The sequence below is a fragment of the Pongo abelii genome, chromosome 6 (assembly GCF_028885655.2).
Source record: "Pongo abelii isolate AG06213 chromosome 6, NHGRI_mPonAbe1-v2.0_pri, whole genome shotgun sequence".
Lineage (NCBI taxonomy): Eukaryota > Metazoa > Chordata > Mammalia > Primates > Hominidae > Pongo > Pongo abelii.
In genome coordinates this window covers 5,932,317-5,940,672 of record NC_071991.2, presented here as the reverse complement: position 1 = coordinate 5,940,672, position 8,356 = coordinate 5,932,317, and the positions used below count along the sequence as shown (strand labels likewise).

General features: G+C 45.3%; 1 long non-coding RNA gene and 1 pseudogene across 1 annotated transcript; both read right to left on the bottom strand.

The window, feature by feature from the left end:
• Positions 1-1,049: 1,049 nt before the first annotated feature.
• Positions 1,050-1,944, bottom strand: LOC134759359 (olfactory receptor 7E24-like; annotated as a pseudogene).
• Positions 1,945-1,958: 14 nt separating this feature from the next.
• LOC100459525 (uncharacterized) lies at positions 1,959-8,131 on the bottom strand. Its single transcript, XR_010140637.1, has 5 exons — positions 7,872-8,131; positions 6,940-7,284; positions 4,676-4,752; positions 3,910-3,957; positions 1,959-2,225 (listed from the first exon to the last, which is right to left on the bottom strand). It is a non-coding gene; the product is annotated as an uncharacterized LOC100459525 (long non-coding RNA).
• Between the last annotated feature and the right edge of the window lie 225 nt (positions 8,132-8,356).

Here is an 8,356-nt window from a genome sequence, read left to right as displayed (position 1 = left end):
GTGATATTATTCGTCATATTCTAGGGGAATGTCACTACTGTTGTCACAGGGGGTGTACACCTTGTGATATTACTCATCATATCCTAGCGGGATGTTACTACCTATGTCACAATGCGTGTACACCCTGTGATATGATTTACAATATCCTAAAGAGATGTTACTACTAAGGTCACAATGCATCTACACCCTCTGATATTATTCGTTCTATCCTCGGGGGATGTTACTCCTGTCACACGGGGTGTACTCCCTGTGATATTCTTCATAATATCCTAGGGGGATGTTACTTTTAATGTCACCGGGGGTGTAGATCATGCATGTTCAACGACTTTGATACTATTCCTAATATCCTAGGGGCATGTCCCGCCTAATGTCACATGGGATGTTCACCATGTGTGTACACCTGCTGTGATATTATTCGTAATATCCTAGGGGAATGTTACTCCTGATGGCACAGGCAGTGTACACCATGTGTGTACACTGTGCCATTACTTGTAATATCCTAGGAGGATGTTTCTTTTAATGTCACAGAAGGTGTACAAAATGTCACACAAGGTGTTCACCTTGTGACATTATCTGTAATAGCCTGGAAGGATGTTACTCCTAATAGGTCACAGGGGTGCATACACTTTGATATTATTTGTAATCTCATAGAGAGATATGACTTCAAATATCACAGTGGATGTACACACGTAGTATATACCCTGTGATATGATTCATAACACCCTAGGGAGATACAACTCCTGATATCACAGTGCGCGTACCCCATGTGTGTACACCCTTGATATTAGTCGTAATATCCAGGGTAAAGATTACTCGTAACATTACACAGTGTGCACACCCTGTGATATTTTTCATATTATAGGGAGATATTCCTTCTAAGATCACAGTGGGTGTACCCCATGTGTGTATATCCCGTGACAGTATTTTTTGTATCCTAGGGAGGTATTACTCCTAATATCACAGTGGGTGTTCACCCTGGGATATCATTCTTATTTGAACTTGCTGCCTTTTTTAAACCCACACTACAAAAGAATAGAACAGATAAGATATTGAGATTAGACTGTCCTGCCGTACGGCCGCCGCAGGACACCTTTAATATCCGTTTCTCAGGCTGTAGATGAAAGGGTTCAGCATGGCGGTGACCACCGTGTACGTCACTGAGGCCACTGCACCCTTTCTGGGGGAAGATGACACATCTGAACTGAGGTACCCTCCAACGCCTGTTCCATAAGCTCAGCAAACAACTGACAGGTGAGACCCACAGGTGGAGAGGGCTTTATACTTCCCACCTGACGACGAAACCCCAGAATTGAGGAAACAATTTTAGAGTAAGAGAAAAGGGTCCCCGAGATGGGAAGAAAAGCAAACATGGCGGCAGGGAAATACATGATGATGCTATTGGTGAAGGCATCACAACATGCAAGATGGGGGAGTTGAGAAGGATCACAGAAGAAATTCGGAATTTCCACATCCTTGAAGCAGGTCATTAGCAAGGCAATCAAGTGGTGCACCTGGGAGTCTAAAAGACTGAGAAGAAAAAAAAAGACAACAAAACTAGGAAGCCACAGAAACACGGGTTCATGATGGCTGAATGATATAGAGGGTGACAGATGGCTACAAACCGGTCATAGGCCATCACACTCAGGAGCATGTCTCTCTTCCGTGCCTCCAAAAATGGCAAAGAGACATCTGAGTCAGGCAGCCTGCAGAGATGACTCTGCTGTGAGATTGGATGTCCACAATCATCTTCGGGGCCGTGGTGGAGGTGAAACCGATGTCAGGCAAGGACAGGTTGGAGAGAAAGAAGTACATGGGGGTGTGGAGGTGGGAGTCAGCGCTGATGGCCAGGATGATGAGCAGGTTCCCCAGCACTGTGACCAGGCACGTGAACAGAAACAGCCCAGTGAGGACCAGCTGCAGTTCGGGATCCCCTGAGAGTTCTAGGAGGAGGAATAGAGAGACATCTGTTAGATTCTGTGGGTCTGCATAGTTTGGACATCTTTTGCCTAGAAAAGGGGGTTGAAAAATCACAAACAAGTAAACCAACACCCGGCATTGTGTCTGCATTTTGAATAGAAGCAATTCACAAGTCATGTTTTCAGATTTCAGAGCAATCCACACTCAGCAATATTTTGCAGTTCTGACAGACTTCATTGTCCTCTAATGCTTTCATCTTTGATTTCTGTGTTATTCATTTCTTCCTGTACACACCTGCCTTAGAGATACTAGATTCAAGAATTTCCAAGAACAAGATCATCATACATAACAAATTCATAACTGCTAGAAAATACAGCCTATCTTTTCCGAAGAAAACTATGTAATAATACCATTCTCTTCACTTGAAGAAAAAGGTTATCCTAATTAAAGGAAATTAAGAACTCAAATATTTTATTCTACTAGATGGATACAAATTCCCTTGATTTAGAACATTTATAAACACTGTATAACAGCTGAGACCATGTCATCTGGAAATGAAAGTTGATAGTGATTTCATCGTTATGTTTTCTGACTTTTCTCCTTCAAGAGAGTAATTGCTTCCTCAAATCGGTGGGTCTGGTTTTAAAATTCATGTAAGCTATTACTCCTGTCCTTAGCTTAGGTGGACTTAGAGTTTTCATCAGAAAGATTGGCCGGACGCAGTGGCTCACACCTGTAATCCCAGCACTTTGGGAGGCCGAGGAGGGCGGATCACGGGGTCAGGAGATGAAGACCATCCTGGCCAACATGGTGAAACCCCGCCTCTACTAAAAATACAAAAACTTCACCTGGTATGGTGGTGCGTGCCTGTAGTCCCAGCTGCTCAGGAGGCTGAGGCAGGAGAATGGCTTGAACCTGGGAGGCAGAGACTATGGTGGGCCGAGATCACACCACTGCACTCCAGCCTGGGGAACAGGAGCAAAACTGTCTCAAAAAACAAAAAACAAGAGGGATCAAGTAAGTCAAAGTCACACCTATGACAGCCAATTTTTGTGAACCAAGGAAGTGTCAATTCAAGAATTAACATAGATTTTTACTTTTGCTCTCTCCTCTATGCCAGGCAAGATATAGGCTCTGGGGAATTATTAATTCAGCTTATTAAATCTCCCAGTTCTTTTCAATACAGAGAATATTTACATGAGAAAAGTTAAAAATATAAGTTACAAAAAATACCGTTAAGTGATGCTGTCTCATTTATGAAACCACCTAATTGCTCTAGGTATCTTTCAAAAATTTCAATTTACCCTGAAGTTTCCATTTACATACACAATATCACCCACATTTTTGTTATTTTTCAGTTTTCTCTCAATGAATGGAATCACCAAAATTTTTATTTTATTTTTTTGAGATGGAATCTCACTCTGTCACCCAGGGTAGAGTGCAGTGGCACAATCACAGTTCACTGCAACCTCCACCTCCAAGGCTCAAGCGATCCTCCCACCTCAGCCTCCCAGGTAGCTGGCACTACAGGCATGCACCATGATACCTGGCTTTTATAAAAATTTTTTGTAGAGATGGGGTCTTGCTATATTGCACAGACTGGTCCTGAACTCCTGGGCTCAAGCAATCCTCCCACCTTAGCCTCCCAGAATGCTGAAATTACAGGTGTGATCCACTGTGCCCTGCCTCACTATAATTTTTAAATCATAAAATTATCTGAATTCTGTACGTTCCTTGAGCACATGGACACTTTTTCATCAATGGGGACACATTCCTACTATAAGGCTGAGAAAAGAGAAGGGAGTTCAATACTTACTGAATAAATGTAGGCATAAACCTCACTACCTGTTTCAAAGGCCTCATTATTTTCTTCTCTAAGACAAATACAGAGTCACTTTGCAGTCATTTACAGATTTCTCTTTAAACAACCATGGAGCCTAGAAACAGGGGTAACTGGTTGGACTCTCAGTTCAAAAAGAATGCCATGCTTACCTTGTACATGCTGTAGCACTGCTGTGGCAGCGAACTATAAACCTTGTCCTGCAAACACGAAAACACAGCACACATCTGAATTCAAGGGAAAAACAATGTCTATTGGACAGATGGCAAAGGTACACTGACTCTTGGCCAAACACTATAATGTTTATAAACTTGGTCCCACCATAGTTGTGTGCTGAAAAAAGTGTTTACTTTTTTTTTTTTTTTTTTTTTTTGAGAGGGGAGTCTTGCTCTGTTGTCCAGGCTGGAGTGCAGTGGTGGAATCTTGGCTCACTGCAACATTTGCTTCCCTGGTTCAAGAGATTCTCCTGCATCAGCCTCCCGAGTAGCTGGGATGACAGGTGTGCGCCACCATCCCTGGCCAGTTGTTATAGTTTTAGTAGAGACAGGGTTCCGCCATATTGGCCAGGCTGGTCTTGAACCCCTGACCTCAAGTGATCTGCCCACCTCAGCATCCCAAAGTACTAGGATTACAGGTATGAGCCACTGTTCCCAGCCAGAAGTGTTTAAATTCCAATTTGTGAATCAGTAAGCCTTAGTATGGGAGGGCTTTCAATATAGATGAAGAGTAGAAGCTATTAGTGAGATAGGGTGCATATACATTTTTATAAGATTGTGCTAATGTAAATGATAAACATAAACCTTCGCTATATACCCCGAGAAACTTCCACAAAAGCCACCTAGTTTAAATCTGACCAAGGCATTCAACATACTCATCAATACATTTTAAAAACTAAATAAACAAACAATGACACATTACCAACAACTCCTCCTCTTGATATTCAATAACTGGTTTCCATCTTTACTCTGTTTTTCAATTATAGGATTCCGAACAACCTACAACGTTTGATAAACTCAAATTATACAATGAATTCATTAGACCATGTTTTTTATTTTGCCTTAGTTTAAAAACTTTGAACATGTTACAGCACCAGAAACACAGCTTCTTAAAGCAGCCCCAAGAACGAATAAAGCAAATAGGAAGAACTTGATTTTAAAATTGCAACCAATTTTATTTTAATTTTACTTGGATGCAACAGCCAGAGAACTTTCCTAAATTCTGAATAGTAAAGATCACCCATAACTTCACCATACAATTTCAGAAAGATACACTGTGTATGTAAATACCATGACCGTCCAGAAATTTCCTTCTGGTTCATTAAAGAACTGTCTGTTCTTCTGTGTATGTAAAGATTTTGCAGGTTTTGATGGGCTAAAGGTCCTACGAAGGTTAAAAAAATATCTTTGGGACAATTCTCCAGTAGAAGTTTTAAGAATTCACTGAACTCTAAAAGGCACACTTAGAGGTATTACCTTGTAAACTGTACATATAGCTTCACACAATCCGACATTTCTAATCTTTTTTTTTTTTTTTTTGGAGACGGAGTCTCACTCTGTTGCCCAGGCTGGAGTACAGTGGTGCGATCTCTGCTCACTGCAACCTCCGCGTCCCGGGTTCACGCCATTCTCCTGCCTCAGCCTCCCGAGTAGCTGGGACTACAGGCACCCACCACCACGCCCGGCTACTTTGTTTGTATTTTTAATAGAGACCGGATTTTACTGTGTTAGCCAGGATGGTCTCGATCTCCTGACCTCGTGATCCGCCCACCTCAGCCTCCCAAAGTGCTGGGATTACAGGCTTAAGCCACCGCGCCCGGCCTCTTCTTCTTTTCTACCTCATTTGGATGATAAAATAAAATCTTATTTTCCTCCTGAAACATGAGGAAACAGAAGCACATCATGAATAGAAACATTTCATCTTAGCTATCGAAAACGCTAAGTTCAGTGTCGACCTCTTGTGGCGCACATGCTAATGACAAAACAAAAGAAAAATCGGTTTTAGAAAAACAGGAATTGTAATCCTGGCACTTTGAGAGGCCGAGAAGGGAGGATCACCTGAGCTCAGGAGTTCAAGACCAGCCTGGGCAACACCGTGAGACCTCGTCTCTATTTAAAAGAAGAAGAAGAACAGGAATTATCTCATCATTGTGCAAATACTGCCCACCAGTCAGAAAGGCAACTTCGATAGTCAATAAGTCACATCTGAAGTAGCACCAAGTAATTTTTATGAAAACTCAAGTCTCCAGATTTCTTTCCTAGTGCTAATTTGTAATACACTAATGCTTGTAAGAAATAAAGGTGTGCACATCTGCAGACACATAGCTCCCTGAAAATTAAATCCAGCGAGTTCCCAGGCATTTGAACTGGCAAGGTTTTTTTCTTTTTCTGGAGATGGGGGGTCTCTGTCGCCCAGGCTGTAGTGCAGCGGCCCAATTACAGCTCACCTGCAACCTCAATCACAAGCGATCCTCTGGCCTCAGCCTCCTGAGTAGATGGAAATACAGGTGCGTGCCACCACGCCTGGCTCATTTTTCGATTTTTTTTTTTTTTTTTTTTGGTAGAGTTGGGTGTCTTGCTATGTTGCCCAGGCTGGTCTGGAACTCCTGGCCCCAAGTAATCCTCCCATCTCCGCCTCCTAAAGTGCTGGGATTACAGGCGCGAGTCAGGGCGCCCAGCCTGGACAGTCTTTAAAAGAACTCTGACTTGCTGATAACGAAACACAGCTCCAGACATCCTTTGAGAAAGTCGCCGTCCCCACCTCAGAAAAACAACACACACACACCCTTCCCGGAATTAATTTATTTCCTCATTTGGGTGAAAACTTTTACAGGGTCCTCCAGGCTTGCATCATTTGAAGGCTAGCGTCTGCCACTCTGCTTCCACGCTTCTAGTTGGGGACTACCCACTTAACAAAGGCAAGTTCAATTTTAATTTCCCAGAACTGACACAAAGCAAAGCGCAAAGAGCCTGAACCTGGGGTGTGGAGTGATATAGACGCGACGGGGCTTTATTCCATAGACAGGCATCGACCCATGACCTGAAGCGGTCCCCGCCGCAGCCCCCGGCCCGGGCTCGCACCTGGCACAACGCAGGCTAGGTCAGTGCCGCTCGAGGTGGGCAGAACCACAGGGCCGCCTCCCCGGGGGGCACCGACACCGCCCGCCCGCCGCCCCCTCCGCATACCTCTCCTTCCCGCGGCCCGAAGCGCGGGCTCTAGATGAAGAAACTCAGCAGCGCCCGCGGGAACTTCTTTTCCTGGGCCGCCCAGGGCCCGCTCCCGGCCCCGGCCGCCGCTGCAGCCATCCCGGCCCGGTCCCCACCTCGGGAGCCTCCCACGACCTACCCAGAGACAACAGCCACCTGCTACAACACCGCCCTTCCGCCTCCGTCGCCACCGCCCCGGAAGCGCTCGCCGTCGACCAGGAAGAAGAACCCGCCTCACAGCGTCCTCTTCTGGCACCCCCGGGTGACCTTGTTGTCTGTTTCCTGGCCGAGTTTGTTTTGCTGGCTCGCGGAGTTCTCTCCTAGCTACAGTCGAGAGTTGCGCGTTTCAGGAAAAACTGAGCGGGGCACTGTTTTGTTTTTGTTTGTTTTTTTTTGATAGGGTCTCAATTTGTCATCCAGGCTGGAGTGTAGCGGCGGGATCTCAGCTCACTGCAGCCTCAACCTCTGGGACTCAAGCGATCCCCCTGCCTCAGCCTCCCAAGTAGCTAGGATTACAGGCGCGCGCCAAGGCCAGTTTTATTTTTTGTAGAGATTGGGTCTGTGTTGCCCAGGCTGCTCTCGAACTCCTGGCTTCACATGGTCTCCCACTTCGACCTCCCTAAGTGCTCCGATTACAGGCGTGAGACACCACCGCCCAACCTGTTTTTTTGGTGATATTGTTTTTAATTTAGAGACAGGATCTCGCTTTGTTACCCAGGTTGGAGTGCAGTGGTGCCATCATAGCTCACTGCAGCCTCAAATCCCGGGCTCAAGGGATCTTCCCACCTCAGCCTTAGGAGTAGCTGAGACCACAGGCATGCACCACCATGCCCAGATAATTAAAAAATAGATAGATAGATAGATAGATAGATAGATAGACAGATAGATAGATAGGAGAGACAGGGTCTCACTTTGTTACCGTCTGGTCTCGAACTCTTGTCATCAAGGGATCCTTCTGCCTCTGTTACTGGATGGAAGGTCTTGACCGTGGATTGCCCAGGTTCTTGGCGTGTTGAACAAAGAATTGAACAAAATGCACAAAGTAACAAAAGATCAAAGCAATGAAAACAAACAAAAGAAAAAACCGGAATAAGGAAGAGACGGATTTATTGAAGCGAAAGTACAATTCACACAGCAGGAGCGGGATAGAGCAAACGGCTCAATAGCCCCCATTACGATTTTCATTAAGCTGGAAGAATTAGGTAACGCCCCTAGGTGCCCTTAGAGGCCTCTGATTGGTTACACCCTCTGAAGGATTGGCCTGTGACCAATCAGAGGCTGAAGTGGAGACGCGCACCCCACCCCCCCCACCCCCGCCGTCAATCAGAGGCTGTCACCCTCCCCTCCCCCCGCGCCCCCTGCCGTCAATCAGCCTCTGACTGACAAAATGAACACG